We start from the raw sequence: 17,573 nt of genomic DNA on the forward strand, positions 1-17,573 counted from the left end.
GATTCACTTATTTCTAATAAATTACTTGCGCTTTCTGTTGTAGTCAAACCTAACATCATTAATCTGTTTTATAACATCATTCCTGTTATCCAAAACGTTTTTGCTCTTTCCTTTCTTTAAGCAATCTCTCTCTTCTTGCCTACCATCACATATAATTTTGAGGTTCAGTTCATGTATTATTTCAAAGCCTTCTTGGAAACCAGTGAACAATGGTTAAAAATAGGGTCTTAAAAATCAGGCATTCTGCCTCTATCCCAAACTAGTTATATTATCTTTCATAAAAACTTCAAGCCTCATTTTCTGCATCTGTAAAGGAAAATAATAATAGTACCTGCTATTTAATGTCATTGTAACACTTAACCAAAAAATTTCATTTAAAGTATTTGGCACATTGACAGTTACATAATAAGTTCTAAATAAATTTACACTGTTATTATCCTTAATGATTCACCCTTCGTTGATTCACTTCTATGATTCCTCGTAGGCTTTATAACTAGGATTATATAACTTTAGTGTACTTTAAATTGTCTGTTATGTATTTATGACGCTCCTATATATGAATTTTATCTTTTCAGTAGTTTATATTTGTGAATAAATTTAATGTATTGCATGTTTTCAGCATCCCTCACTATATCTAGCAAATCATTCAATAACATAGGATTTATTCTGTAAGAACATATGTTTAAGTACTTATAGTATTTATGAAATGTTTTATTTGAGATTATATATATGGATACCCCCTGTTTCTGATATCAAGGAGCTCATAATATATGGAGGCAATGGGACACACAAATATAAAGAAGCAGGCAGTAAACTCAGGCGATAAACTCTTGGACATCAGTCTTGGCAATATTTTTTTTTGAATTTGTCTCCTCAGGTAAGAACAACAAAAGCAAAAATAAACACTCAGGACTTTCTCACAGCAAAGGAAACAACCAAGAAACCAAAGAGACAACTTATTGAATGGGAGAAGATATTTGCAAATGGTATATTTAATAAGGGGTTAATATCCAAAATATATAAAGTCATATAACTTAACACCAAAAAAAGAAAACCATCCACTTAAAAAATGGGTAAGAAAACCTGAATACAGATTTTTCCAAAAAAGATGTATAGATGGCCAGCAGACACATGAAAAGATTTTCAACCTCTGTAATTATCAGGGACATGCAAATCAAACCCACAATGAGGTATCACCTCACACCTGTCAGAATGGCTAATACCAAAAGACAAGAAATAACAAGTACTGGTAAGGATGTGGAGAAAAGGGAAGCCTTGGGTACCATTGGTAGGGATGTAAATTGATGCAGCCAGTATGGAAGACAGTATGGAGGTTCCTCAAAAAATTAAAAATAAAAAACAATATGATCTAGAAATTCTACTTCTGGATATTTATCTACTGAAAATGAAAATACTAATTTGAGAAGATATGAGCAAGTCTATGTTCATTGCAGTGAATGAATATATATATATATATATATTCTGATGATGAATGAATATATATATATGTTTATAAATATGTTCATATATATATATGCATTCTATGTGATTACATGAAAGTAGTACTGAAATTAGCAAGGCCAACCAGCTTCTGTTACATCAGCATTTTTGGTAATTGGACTCACAAAAAAGCAACCTGTCTGGGGCTGCTTATTATCTACATTCTTGCTAGTTTGAGTACAGTATTTGTTGTTACACTTTGAGGAAATTTCAAGTCATACATACTACTGCTATCTCTGAAGAATCCATTAACAAGAACTGAAATCATGACCATACCAGAATTTTAGTTTTTTAAAGGGAAGTACACCTAATTGTAACATATTTTTCCCCACGACTGGCAATCAGATAGACTCTTTACCACTGAATCCAATGAAATATATAAAGTTTTTCAAAAAAGTGTTTGATTGATAGCAAAGTTTGTTATATATAAAACTGACACTCCGGTTGAGTAACAAAGGTTTTGACTGACAGTTAACAACTGAACTATCCACCTTTACTCTTCTTGCTTTTGAACATTTCCAAAATTGAATAAAGGATTCCAAGATTCTAATCCCTACAGAATAAAAAAAGTCTTTTTTTTTTTTTTTTTGAGGAGGGTGACAGATTAAAATTGGAAGAAAAAGTAGATAAAATTCTAAGTTTGAGAAAGAACTATTTTGATCAGTCTAGTTTGGAAAATTAACTTTATATTTAACATTTTTAACAGTCAGAAGAAACGTGTAAATTTTTGTATTGTAAAAGCTAAAGAAAGCAAGTCAAAACAAGCAAAAAACCCTGCCAAATAAATTAAAATTAAAGTCAAAATACTATCTAGATTTTAATATGACTTATTTCTATGATTTATTAGTAATAACCTCATTTTAGTTACAGTTCAAAGTTTGTCTATAAAATATTATACAAATTTATGAGAAACAATACATAGCAACTGCACATATACTATTTCCAGTACTGTAAATTCAATTTAAATGTAGGTGCTTATCTTTTTAATTTAGTTTCATTACAGACAGAATAAGATTTTTATATTCAATTATTTTCCAAAAGAAGAATACATGTCTTATGTTATTCATCAAAGTAAACTTCATAGTAGCCAAGTTATTTAATTTATTATTTTTGTAAAACTCGGTAGCATAATGATTTCATATTAATCAACAATTGTGTTTCTGTTTGCTAGAACTCAGCTAACATGGTACAAATCTCTTATAACAATGGATAAACCATGTTATAGCAATACTTGGAAAAATGAATATGCTTAGAAAGGAAAAAAACATACAAGGAAGTGAAGTTACAAGTCAAATAAGAAACCAAAGATAAAACTGCTTTGCAGACAGAGTACTAAAATATAATACTAAAATTATATTTTTAAAAAACAATGAAATAACTTTTCATTGATTTAAAAAAAAAAAAAGAAAGTTAAACTAAGCTTTTTTTTCCCAGTCATAAGGCACTTGTGTTTTCTATTGTTGCAAAAGTGGGATTTATTGGAAAAAGATTATAGAGTCTCAGACATTTTGCATCACCTAAGATTAAGTCAATTTGTAAGCAACAGTAAACCCAAAATAACACTGGCTTATTTAAAAGAAAAATCAAAGTTGGCCTCCTCTTCTGAGAAACTTCTATCATTGGTCTACTTAAAAAAATTCTTCAAATACTTTAAAAGCTAATAATATTGGCTCAAATTTTCTTAATTCTGTCCTGTAAACATGCTTACCTACAAGAATTTCATCCGCCCCCCCCATCATTCCTGTTGTTTTACTCTGATGGACAGGTGTCTATAATTGCACTTCTTAAATTTTGGTTCTAAGAGCTAATAAATACAAACAAAAACAAGGATAAGTTTCAGTAACCATTTGTGCCAAGCACTGTTTTAAGCAGTGGTAATTCAGAGGCAAATAAAACAAGCAAAATCTCTGCTGTTATGGACCACATCATTCTACTGGATGAAGCCAAACATAAACCAAAGCTAAGTAATATTTCATGCAATTTAATATAGTAAAAAATGTTATGAAAGTAAAACCAGTGGAATTAATTAGAAAAATGAAAGAGGTGATACTATTTTGAAATGGTGATTATTCTATAAGAACTCATCAAACTCAACACCCAAAAAACAAACAATCCATTTAAGAAATGGGCAGAAGACATAAATAGACATTTTTCTAAAGAAGACATCCAGATGGCCAACAGACACATGAAAAGGTGCTCATCATCACTTATTATTAAATACAAATCAAAACCATGATGAGATACCACCTCACACCTGTCAGAATAGCTAAAATGAACAATACAGGAAACAACAGGCATTGGTGAGGATGTGGAAAAAGGGGACCATTCTTACACTGTTGGTGGGAATGCAGACTGGTACGGCCACTGTGGAAAACAGTATGGAGGTTCCTCAAAAAGTTAAAATAGAAATACCCTACAACCCAGAAATTGCACTAGTTAAGTATTTACTGAAAGGAAACAAAATTATTTGAAGGGGTACGTGCACCCTGATGTTTATAGCAACATTATCAATGATAGCCAAACTATGGAAAGAACCTAAATGTCCATTAACTGATAAATGAATAAAGAAGAGGTAGTACACACACACACACACACACACACACAGGAAAATTACATGACCATCAAAAAGAATGGAATCTTGCCATTTGCAATGACATCAATAGAGGTGGAGTGTATTATGCTAAGTGAAACAAGTCAGTCAAACAAAGGCAAATACTATATGATTTCACTCATATGTGGAATTGAAGAAACAAAACAAATGAACATTATTGGAAGGGGGGGAAAAAGAGAGGGAAGCAAACCATAAGAAAGTCTTAACTATGAGGAACAAACTGAGGGTTTCTGGAGGGGAGGTTGGCAGGGGATGGGCTAAGTGGGTGATGGGTATTAAGGAGGGTGCTTGTTGTGTTGTACATAAGTGATGGATCACTAATTCTACTCCTGAAACCAATATTACACTATATGTTAACTAACTAGAATTTAAATAAAAATTGGAAGGAAAAAAAAAAAGAACTGGTGATTATTGAGCAGACAAAAGAATGAAGTGAAGAAGACGGGATATACGTGTACAAAAAAAGGTCATTCTATGAGATGGAGGATCTGCATCAGGAATGTCCTAATACTGGGTGCCTGGGTGGCTCAGTTGGTTCAGTGTCTGTCTTTACCTCAGGTCATGGATCCTAGGGTCTGGGAATAAGAACCCCGCATTGGGCTTCTTAGGGACTTCTTAGCAGAGAGTGTACTTCTCTCTCTCCCTCTGCTGATGCTTGTGCTCTCCCTATCTCCCAAATAAATAAATAAAATCTTAAAATACAAAAAAGGAATATCCTAGGAAGATGAAATTAGAAAAGTAAGCATGTGTGCACTGGCACACACATCTTCTAAGGAGTGTGCATGGGGAAAGAGTAGAGTACGTTACAGCAGATCTTAATTCAGGTCATGGGAAGTATTTTGTTTTCACTCTAAGTAAAGCTATTTGAGAATTTTAAAAAGGATTTTTAAAGGACCACTTTCCTTCTGTGTGGAAAATGAAATGAAAGAGAAGAAAGAGTAAGAGGAAGGAAACAAGTTAGAAGGCTTGTATAAAAAATAGTGCAGGGGAGAGATGGGAGATGGTGGTATTGTGTAATAGAGAAGCGATGTGAGAGGTCTGTGGAGAAACACTCAGGATTAAGATAGTCTGAAAAAGATGACTGACTTGAATTTTACTGTGGAAGAGGATTAATCCTTACCAGAAAACAATGTTTAAATAGCTGTCTGTTGCATAGGCATGTGGTTTGAATAATAAAAATGTAAAATATGACAGAAGTTATGGACATTTGCTATTTTAAAGCACTTTTTTTTTAAAGATTTTATTTATTTATTTGACAGACAGAGATCACAAGCAGGCAGAGAGGCAGGCAGAGAGAGAGGAGGAAGCAAATTCCCTGCTGAGCAGAGAGCCCAATGCGGGGCTCAATCCCAGGACCTGAGATCATGACCTGAGCAGAAGGCAGAGGCTTTAACCCACTGAACCACACAGGTGCCCCTTAAAGCACCTTTAAGAGTAACTTGGATATTTCCTTTTCAAGATTTATAAAAGAAAAGTGGATTTTTTACATTTTATTTTGATTTGATGTTTCTAATGTAACTGCTGTCTCATTTTATCTGTAGGACTTATGTAGGCAGAAAAATAATTTCCCTACAAATTTCAAGAGTATATAGACAGGGTTTTTGCTTCATTGTTTTATTTATAATAAGATGAGCCAAGTCAAACTTAGTGAGTTAAATATGCCCAAATTGGTATTTTTAAATATACTTTCAGCAAATACAGTTTTAATTTTAAGTGAATAAGTACTATACTTTACCACAATTATTTTTTTACAAATGTAATTTCATATGACAAACATTTCAAGCATCAGATTTATAAAAAAATGAATATTACAAAAAAGGATTCTGTCTTTTTTATTAAATATCCTTAGAACAAAAGTCAATATTATAATAAGATTCTGAATAACTATAGCTCTAGCCTGAATTTTCTGAAAAGTTATCTAAATATTCACCAGTTTTAATTCTTATTTTTCTCTAGACAAAGGCAAAGGGATGCTATGTTCCTACAGGGCAAAAGTCTTTCTTAATGGCTTTATTTAACTTCTTTCTCAAGATTTTATCATTTACTACAAGTTGAAACTTACTGTCCCTAGAGTCAACAAAATTTTAATTAAGATTGAAGCAGAGAATTTGGCCCTAGTAGTAATCTATTTCCACATTATGAATTCATCTTTGAGCTCAAAACCATAAATAGAAGTGAAGGGGAAGTGTATATTAATCAAATAGAAGAAAGCAATGGAAACCAGACCTTGTTCTCATTAGTTATATTCATCATTTTGTATAGTTACTGAAAGATTCTTGGGATTATGTTTCATAAGAAGACTTTTGAAAACACTTATGTTTAATATAGAAGGTATAAATCTCAATCCATGAAGACAGGAATAAGAGAAATATAGTTTTTTTAATTATTCACATATCTTTGTTATTTCTATTTGGAGCCCCCAATTAAGTCATTAACAGACTAACAGACTTAATTTCAGTCAATGAAAAATTCTTACATTTCTCTGTGTACTTTTTCAACTACCAGGACGCTGGTGTCCTACCAAAGAATTGGGTAAGAGTCATTTGGTCAATCAACCATCTTTCCATGTATGTGGACATTGGAAGACCCATATTTCAGTTACCCTTGTTCCTTCACAAAGTTTGTTATACACAAAATGAAATCTTTGAGCAACACATACAATTTTGCACATTGTTTCAATAATTTTCATAAGTTTATGACCCTCACTCTTTTGTTTAATCATGATCCCCTTAAACTGACACCATAGAATTACGTTGGGTCCAATTTACTGATCGTATATTTATACTTACTTACTTATACTTACTTATAGTATAAGGAGGGGAAAAACCTCACATAATAGTCTTTTTTTTTTCCTGATCCATCCATCCAAAATTAGGGGATATAATATCTGTTTTTGTTACCTCTTAAGGGCACAACTTGAAAAAAAAAAAATTCCTTCTCAAATGATGATTGCTACGTTACCTGTTCATTTAGTCTCTGAGAACCACAAAGAGAAATTTTTCTTCATTTCTCCCATTGCCAATTTTAGCCAGAACCTTTACCATCACAACTGTCAACTAATCTCTTTTAGGACATTGAACCCAGATCACAATTTTCCTCCAGATCTTTATTCTCTAGTCACTTCAATGCCTGTGTTGATGGCCTTTACAATCCCTCCAAAAGATTAATTTTGTAGCCTATTCCTTAGTCTCAACATCCCTAATAAATGAGCACAAGCTGAATCTGATCATCATTCATTCAGAACCACTCCAACCCCCAAGATTATAAATTCACTCTTGCATGTTAAACTTTCTTATAAGGGGAACTACATTCACCATAAAGTCTATAATCATAATCTCCATGTGGCTAATTTAAAAACCCACATATTTGTTCTTATCCTTTCTCTTCAACCAAGACATCTATTTTCTGGATTTATCAGAGATGACACTGATAATCTAAAACACAACTGATTACCTTTCTTACCAAAATTCCTTTTTTATTTCCTTTTTTTAGAAATTTCCTACCATACTTTCAGTCAGAAGGGCAAAAACTTTTAAAAATACCTTTAACTTTCAACATACATTTTAGATTTTTCTGTTACCAAAAACTAATTTTTTTCCTCTATATATTTCTTTTTCTGATTCAAGACCTCATTTCCCTAATCCAGACAATTACAAACATTTTCTAATTTTTCATCTATTTTTTAACCTCTTTTTTTCTATATGTTATCTCACACATTGCTATCATGCTTGTTTTCCCAAACATGGCTAGATTCCATTATAGCACTCTAAAATTTAAAAAAAATTTTAAAAATAAAAAAGATAATGAGTGCTTCCCTTGACATTAGAGTGTAGTCAATCCTTTACAAGATTTAAAGCATTCATTCATCTATACCTTTTATCAGGGTACCATAACCTCAAAACTCCCAGCATATTTCTCCTGACATTCTAATTTCTAAACTTCATACACCTATTTGTGATCCACACTTAGACTACTATTCCCCTTTCCCACAGTGCTGTCACAGACCATCTCATTTAGTAATTTTACCACCTGGAATTAGATACACACATGGATATGTGCACATGCATGCACACGGGCACACACACACACAACTGTCCTTTTGAAAACAATAAAAATGCCATGTGATCCAACAACTCCACTACTGGGCATTTACCTCCAAAAATGAAAACACTAATTCAAAGAGATATATGCATCTCTATGTTTATTGTAGAATTATTTATAACAGCCAAGACGTGGAAGCAACCTAAGTGTCCACTGACGGATGAATGGATAAGGAAAACGTTACATGTACATGCGCATGTGCACACACACAGATAAATACACACGATGGAATATTACACAGCTTTAAAACACTATGAGCTCATGCCATTTGCAGCAACATAGATAGACCCAGAGGGTATTATGTTAAATGAAATGAGAGACTGAGAAAGACAAATGCCATATGATTTGATTCATATGTGGAATCTTAAAAAAAAAAAATGAATAAACAAATAAAAAGCAGAATCAGACCTGTAAATACTGAGAACAAACTGATGATTGCCCGAGGGTGGGGAGGGGGAGGTGAGAGGATGGACAAAATGGGTGGAGGGGAGTGAGAGATACAGACTTCCAGTTATGGAATGTATACGTCTTCATAATGAAAGACAAGCATAGGGAATATAGTCAATGATACTGTAATAGGCTTGTATTATAACAGATGACAGCTACATTGTGGTAATCATAGCATAATGTACAAACTCGTCCAATTACTATGTTGTGCACCTGAAACTAACATAACATCCTATGTCAATGTTACTAAAAATAATAATAATAAAATTTAAAACTGGTCTTTTGGAATGGCTTTTGTATTAGTCTAAATTACCGACCATCACACCCATCTACAGTTTTTAAACTAACTAAAAACTTTAAATACAAGTTAATTAAGAAAAAATAAAAAAAACCACAACCCAATAATTTAGGTGTCACAGAAAAAAACAAAACAAAACCCATCAAGCTGTGGTCTTAGTGTCCCTACTCTCTAGCTTCTGCTTTCATGATATACTTTACAGTCCGGCATCTGGGCTACAGGGATGGTTGGGGCACACCCTGACCAAAGATGCAGTGCTATGGTTTCTCTGAATAAGACCCAGTCCTGTAGCTCCCCCAAAGACTGCTTTTGGGGGTGAGGCTTTAGGGATGGTGAGGCAAAGACAAGAGACAGAACTTCCAGGACACATCATAACAGAATCCATGCTATGAAAATTCAGAAGTCGGGATGAGACTAAAATTCAACCTTTCTTGGAGTTCCTGTCTTTTCTAGCTCTGCACCAGTACAAAACAATACGAGAAGTTAGTACTTTCCAAAATCTTTTGGAAAAATGTAAGTCAAATTATTATTGTTTCAAATATTGTATCATACTTAGGGACACATTAATCAAGACATTCTTGGGGAGCCTGGGTGGCTCAGATGGCCATGCGTCTGCCTTCAGCTTAGGCCATGATCCAGGGTCCTGGGATCAAGCCTCACGTCGGCAGGGAGTCCGCCTCTCCCTCTACCCCTGCCTCTCTTCCCTGCTCATGCTCTCTCTCTCTGTCTGCCTCTCTCTCTCTTTCAAATGAATTAATAAAATCGTTTTTTAAAAGACATTCTTTTCTGTAGGCTCAGGTGATTTACATAAAGCAAACATATTGACACTCTAAACATGTAAGGTCAGTTTTCAGTATCTATTTCCTTGGGAGAAATATCAACAGGCCACAGGACGAAAAAAAAAAATCATTTCACTGAATTTTGCTTGTATTGTCTCTCTTTCAGTGGCTAAAATAAATGAATTAATAAAACTAAGAAATCTTACAGATACATTCATTGTTGTGTACTTGTAGAAGTGTAAATTTCAATAGATTAAAACTTTGAATCATTAGATTATGTTGCAATAAATTTTGAGATAATGAAAGGAATACTTCTGTCAAAATTTCACATATTGTGAAGGTTTCAACCTAAAATCAATCTGCACGGCCTTTATTTGTCATTAAATGAGAAAACAAATGGTTACTTATCTCTGACAGTAGGATAAGCAAGAAGCCACCAAATGTGTATGTGAATTAAACTTTACTAAATCTGTTAACATATCTTAGCTGATCTTCTTGACTTTTTCTCTTTGAAGTATGACTATATATACAAAGTATATATCATATAGAGTATACATATGTCACAATATATAGCATACAGTATGTGCATGTATGTGTATACACACACACACTCACACACACACGCACACACACACCACACAAAGAAAGATGTACAGTACATAGAATGATAGATACACAGACAGGATATGAGAAGGAGGGTTATCCACTGGGGAGACTACATGTTCTAATATTTTAAAAAACAAAAATATTATAAAGAATAAAAAGTAGATTGTCAGGTATCTTTGTTACAGTAGTGCTACACTTGAAACTGCATTTACAATACATCATGTGGGGTTTACCATTTGTAAGTTTTTTTACAAATGCCACAAGCCATATGTGGCAATTACAATTTCAATTGAATTCAATAAGATTAAATAAAATTAAAAATCCGGTTTCTTCATCCCTCTAGGAACATTTTAAGTGCTCAATAGCCTCAGGTGATTAGTGGCTACAATATTGCTAAGCCATGGACAACACCATAAAGACTTTTAGATACTACAAAATTCTTAAAAGCATGCTGAATTCCTGCATTTGAAACATTTTTTTTTTATTAAAAAGACTTGTACTGGGAAACTTTTCTAATTACATTCTAGTAAAAGACAAACTCAATTTATTTAGTTAAAGAAAATATCTGAGGTCCCTGGGTGGCTCAGTGGGTTAAACCTCTGCCTTCGGCTCAGGTCATGATCTCAGGGTTTTGGATGGAGCCCCGCATCTGCTCGCGGGGAGCCTGCTTCTCCCTTTCTCTTGGCCTGTCTCTCTGCCTACTGGTGATCTCTCTCTCTCTCTCTGTCAAACAAATAAATAAAATCTTAAAAAAAAAAAGAAAATATTCACTAATTTTCAGGTCTTCTAATACATTTGGTAACCATACCTCACAGAGGAGTATAGGCTTAAAAGAAAAGCAATCCCTTGTTCAAAATTGAACAAATTATGAAAAATCTCACAGATAATAAAAGACTCTGATGAGTACAAATACTCTTCATTAGTTAAAACTTTTAAAATGTGTTTATGACTTAAAAATACCTGAAAAATCTCCCATAGTTTAAAAATGAAATGACTAAGCATCATTTCCATGTTTAAGAAGATGTTTGTAAAACTGGCTCCTTTTTATATTTCAAATACCATAGGACTGGGCCACTTAAAAGACTTAACTAATTGTATAAATTACTAAATTATTATGATCTATAACCTTCATTAACATCATAAATCACTGTCACATTTTCATTAATTCTAGTAATTGTATTTTAAAAACTAACAATTATAGTTTATATTTACTGCATGCTTACTATGTAGATTATCTCATTTAGACTTCATTAGAATCCTATATTTATTATCTATTTTCTGAATCAGAAATCAAGACTCAGAGCACTTAGTTAACTTGCTCAAGATCACACTTCTACATTTTGTGCAGTAAGACTCTGAAATGTTGCAGATTATCTCAAAGGGCTCTACTTGAAACTTCCTTGATAAGACTGACACCTCATTTATTTATTCAACAAAGATTTTTTAGCATTTCTATGTGTCTTGTGTGTGTATGTGTGTGCTTATACCATACACACACATACTTACCCTGGGAATATAGCAGAAGACAAACACACACACTTGAAACATAATTGAAGATTTACATGACTCATTTTAATTTATGAGGGTAATATAAATATAAATTATAAAATCTGATGTTTTAATAAAATGTTGTAGTCTTGAATATTTGAGTTCCAGGAATTACATGGCTTGGTTATAAAGCAATCGCTTTGTATATAATTTGGTTTGAAAAATAAAAACTGGTAAACAACAAGGAAAGAAGCAGAGCACAGGCAAATGAAATATTTTATCTTTCATAATAATAAAAAAATGAAACTTAGAAAAAATATTTTCAAAGGCAACTAATTATAAATATCTAATTTCACAAGATACTGGCTTTGATAAAATTCTGTCAGTCAAAAGGGAATTCTTAACTCCAAATGGTAAGCCTAGTACGTAATATTTAGTATGCATATGACATATTTGTGAAGACTTAACTACCTGAATAATGTATTTAATCAAGAAACTTAAATGCAATGTGTTTTTCAATGTCTGCTGATTAGAAAAATCATTATCAGCTCCCTAAAATTTAAAACTAAGTGCTAATAGTATGCATAATGTTCATTTAGAGTTTAGATTTAAGTCTTGAAATGAAAGCTGAATATAAAAACTCCCATATACTTCTTGGTTTAACTCATAATGCATTCCTCACACTCCATGAAAAACAGTGAATAAGAGATATCTTCAAATTATGAAAACAATATGTAAATTTTAATCATGCTTTTTAGATGAATAAAATCATTTTTTTGCAAAACATATTTCCTCTTCTTCTTTTCAAATGCACAGTTGAAAGAAGCCCTAACAAATATCTAATAATTATGAATTTCAGCATATGTACTTCTTTTACAGTATTACACGACAACAGATTTCCTAGGACACTATAGCTGCAGGGGAAAGATAGCAAAAAACAGAAAATGATAAAAAATTGTGACATGCCCCTACAAGTTAGATTATATGATCTGCAGTTCATCCTTTTGTCACTCCAAAGACATTCTCCTTTTCCCATCAGTGCAGAGCAGGAGAGAATGAAAATTTTGCCGAGTATGGGTTGAAATATTTCGGAATATACAATGTTGCCTCACTGACATAATTGCCATGGCTGTTGTCAAGATGCTTAACGTATATTTCCTCCAGGAAAAGCTCTTTTTTATGAATGCTTCATCTGTCCTTTAGGAGGGAGGACTCCCTTCTCCGTGTTCATTCTAAGGAATCCTAGCACAAGCTACTCCCTATAAATAAGATCAGATCTTTCCCAAGAAAGTAAAGACTCTGGAGCTGCAAATTTCTGAGTTTGAGAATATGGGCCACATTGCTTTAGAGAGATCTAGTATGACCCTCATGTGAACAAATGTGGGAACACACACACTTCCTATCTGAAATGTCCACGTAGCTTCTACTTCTCTCACCAGATGAATAATGAATTTGTCGTTTCTATCAAGATTTACCATATGCTTCCTCTGTTCCAGGCACTGTGCTTGGAACAGCACACGTAGCGATGAACCTGCCCTTAGAAAGCTTAGTCCAAAGACAGAAAGAGCAATCTATTCAATAAAGGCACACCGACAGGGACACTTGTTTGCTTAGAGATTTTCCATGTTCTCCCCACTCAGGAAAATTTTGCAGCACTTGGAAAGTTCTGAATAATCTTCCTGGAATTGTATAGGAGACAGAGAAGACAAAAATCTTAGTGATGTTGTTGAGGTTCATCTGAAATGGAATATATTCTCTCTTGTTTCTTAATGCTCAAACTATCCTGCTGTCAACATACTAAAAAAAAAAAAAAAAATCTAGTTGAATCTTTTAGGGTGTTAATCCCCTGTGAAGTAAAGATGGATTGAGTATAGATTTTGGTTTGCTGGCCCACTAGAACAATTCACATAGTACCCATTCCTTCAATTTTATGAGTTGGTACGTTCTGACCAGAAATCCACATATGGAACTCTTTGTTTATACATCCGATGTGCAAAACATATTTCTTCCAGACCACACAAGTAACTATTAAAACCTTTTGGAAATGGATGTTAAAATCATATCTTAGCATGTGCATGACACCAAGATTTCCACCTTCTGAATTCAGAGGCAAAAATTCTTAGTCACTAGTCCTTTAATCCACGTGGCTGGATGTTCTTTGAAGGAAAAAGTGCATGGAATTTAAGACAATTTTCACAGTGAAGTATACACAATCAAGTTACATCCAGTCTCTGTACCTTCAGTTTTTCATTTACAAAATAAGGATAACATTTTGTAAAATCATATAATCCATATAAAACATGTGAAGCATTGTCTTGTACATAATATATGCAATTATGTTGTTTTATTGACATTAAATGCATGTTGATGCATAATAAGATGTTGTGCACACTAATTCTAAAGTTTTCCTGCTATGAATAGTTCTCATATATGTTAGATAAATTAAAATTATCTTTTGTAGGAATACACCTTTTACAATGCCCAGAAGTCCCCTCCACACAACAGATATTTAACAAGGAACCATGTATATGGTCTTAAAATGTCAACTGTATTATTGCAATATGCATTGGCTGGATACCATATAAACCATTATCTTTTATATATACTCACAGTCACCATTTATGGCAAATGATTATTCTACATTTTGAGGTCCACTCTACTTCTTTTCATTTGCTTTGCCTAGAATTTCTCAGGATAATTCTTTAAACATCTTTAAAAAGCAGACCAATTCTAGCTTAGAATTACTGTGAAAAACACCACGGTCAAAAATGACATGCTTTCAGCATCTCCACAGTCCCTTCATACCAGTTTCATTTACATTGATCTGATGACCACCTTTTCCAGTCCTGTGATAGATGTTAGAAATGCAAAGTGAATGCATCTCCTCCCTTCTGTAAGGACTCAACATCCACCAGTAGATACCTTTGAAGGATGATCTACAATAAAAAGAGGGAAGTCCTGATTAGTATCACAAAAAGGTGCACAGAATATAGAACATAATTAAATCTAATTGATTAAGATCACTTTATAGTGAAATAACATTGGAGATGTGCTCAGACGAGATAAACTAAAGGGAGAGTATTTAAGGATGAGAGAACAGCCCATTAAAAGGAAGATGGAAAAGAATGTGCTGTGACTGGAGGAACGCTGTGTACTTCAGTTTGGATCAGTGTCGAGCACACTGCAGAAGGGACTAAGACTGAAACACAAGTTAAAATTAACTGTGGATTCTGTAAGGAAAGGACAGCATTTGTAAAATGTATTTTATGTGACTTAATATGGAGTAGACCATAGCACAGAGAATACGAGGTCAGAGTGGAAGTGTGGAAACTACACAGGAAACAGCTCAAATATCAGACACGGATACACTAGTGATGGAAACTGATAGAAAATGAGAAGAATGGGATGCCTGGGTAGCTCAGTCAGTTAAGCATCTACCTTCAGCTCAGGTCATGATCCCAGGGTTCTGGGACTGAACCCCACGTTGGGCTCTCTGCTCAGCGGGAAGCCTGCTTCTCCCTCTCCCTCTGCCTGCAGCTCCCTCTATTTATGCTCTTTCTCACTCTCTGACAAATAAATAAATCTTGAGGAATATCCACACTTTTTTCCAAAGTGGCTGCACCAACTTGCATTCCCACCAACAGTGTAAGAGGGTTCCCCTTTCTCCACATCCTCTCCAACACTTGCTTACTATCTTGTTAATGTTGGCCATTCTGACTGGTGTAAGGTGGTATCTCAATGTGGTTTTGATTTGAATCTCCCTGATGACCAATGATGATGAACATTTTTTCATGTGTCTGTTAGCCATTTGTATGTCTTCATTGGAGAAGTGTCTATTCATGTCTTCTGCCCATTTTTTGAGATGATTATCTGTTTTGTGTGTGTTGAGTTTGAGGAGTTCTTTATAGATCTTGGATATCAACTCTTTGTAGTGTCACTTGCAAACATCTTCTCCCATTACATGGGTTGCCTCTTTTTTGACCATTTCCTTTGCTGTCCAGAAACTTTTGACCACTTTGGTAAACTGTGTGGAGATTCCTTAAGAAATTAAAAATAGAGCTACCTTATAACCCTGCAATATTACTACTGGGTATTTACCCCAAAGATACAGATGTAGTGAAAAGAAGGGTCATATGGACCCCAATTTTCACAGCAGCAAGACCACAGTCGCCAAACTGTGGAAAGAGCCAAGATTCCCTTCAACAGATGAATGGATAAAGAAGATATGGTCAATGGGGTATTATGCCTCCATCAGAAAGGATGATACCCAACTTTTGTATCAACATGGATGGGACTGGAAGAGATTATGCTGAGTGAGATAAGTCAAGCAGGGAGAGTCAATTATCATATGGTTTCACTTTCTTGTGGAGCATAAGAAATAACACAGAGGACATTGGGAGATGGAGAGGAGAAGTGAGTTGGGGGAAATTGGAGGGGGAGACAAACCATGAGAGACTGTGGACTCTGAGAAACAAACTGAGGGTTTGGGAGGGGAGGGGTGTCGAGGGTTGGGTGAGCCTGGTGGTGGGTATTAAGAAGGGCACGTATTGCATGGAGCACTGGGTGTGATGCATACACAATGAATTTTGGAACACTGAAAAATAAAATGAAATAAAATAAAATAAAATAATAAAAATAATAAATAAATAAAATCTTTGAAAAATGCAATTAATGACAGAGAAATAGGAGATTTTACTATATTTGGACACAGACTGGAGCTTTCCACAGAAATTAAAAGGAAAGAAGTAAGCATAAGGGGAATGAAAATTGTGGCAGATTGAAATGATTAAGCTCGGAAAGTTTAATTCTACATATCTTGTATAATATGCAAAATCCACGTAGTCACAGATCAGATAATGTACAATAACACTATTTCCACAATAAACCCAATTTAATGTGTCCCATTTGCATTCTACAGTAGAGAAAAGCTTTCAGATATAATAGTTCATTCTGTCTAAAACAATACGACTTTTAAGGCAATAGTCAATTAAGCTTACGTATAATTATCTCGGGAAATGTCAGAATACCTCCAATCTTTCTTCTTTATTCAAACATTTTTGCCTCCACTGTATATTAGTTACATTTCTATTTCTAACAGAATTTATATTATGTATATTCTCATGGTATCAAGAAATATGGGAAGAATGAATTGGCATATGGGCACCTAGATTTTAGGGAGGCTTAAACACATGGTGCCGTTATTTAGCACATGGGAAGCACAGAAACTGGGTCCATGCGAAAATCATCTCCAAGAGAGGCCTAACGCTTGAATACTTTCACCACTCATCTAGCCAGTGGGTGCCAAAGCTTCTCACACCAGCTTTAATGGTCCGTTGTGTGCAATCTTCTCGTCTCCCTGCTCAGTGAGCTCTTATTGGTAGCTTGATTGTCAGCTTGAAATGGGCCACGGTGACAATATGGATGCTTAGGAAATCCTAGCAAATCCTACATAGAAGAGTACTCTCCCCTCCTCCCAGAGCAGTTGGTTAAACACTTCCCAGCTTCTCCTGGCTCTCTTACTTCATTATTTTTTCCACTCTTCTCCCTCCAGGACTCAACAGCAACAGGAATGTTTTCGGTGGTCTGTCACTCCCAAAACTCCCAATGATACAGGTGGGTGTTAGAATTAACACCACTCAATTCATAAACAATTCCTAAATATCTCTGGAGTGCTCTCTTACACACCTATCCCAAATCTTGCATCTGCAAATCATTGTGGGATAAAAGACAAACTTTTCTTCAA

This window comes from Enhydra lutris, unplaced genomic scaffold (assembly GCF_002288905.1).
Source record: "Enhydra lutris kenyoni isolate GAN:26980312 unplaced genomic scaffold, ASM228890v2 scaffoldscaffold1, whole genome shotgun sequence".
Classification (NCBI taxonomy): domain Eukaryota; kingdom Metazoa; phylum Chordata; class Mammalia; order Carnivora; family Mustelidae; genus Enhydra; species Enhydra lutris.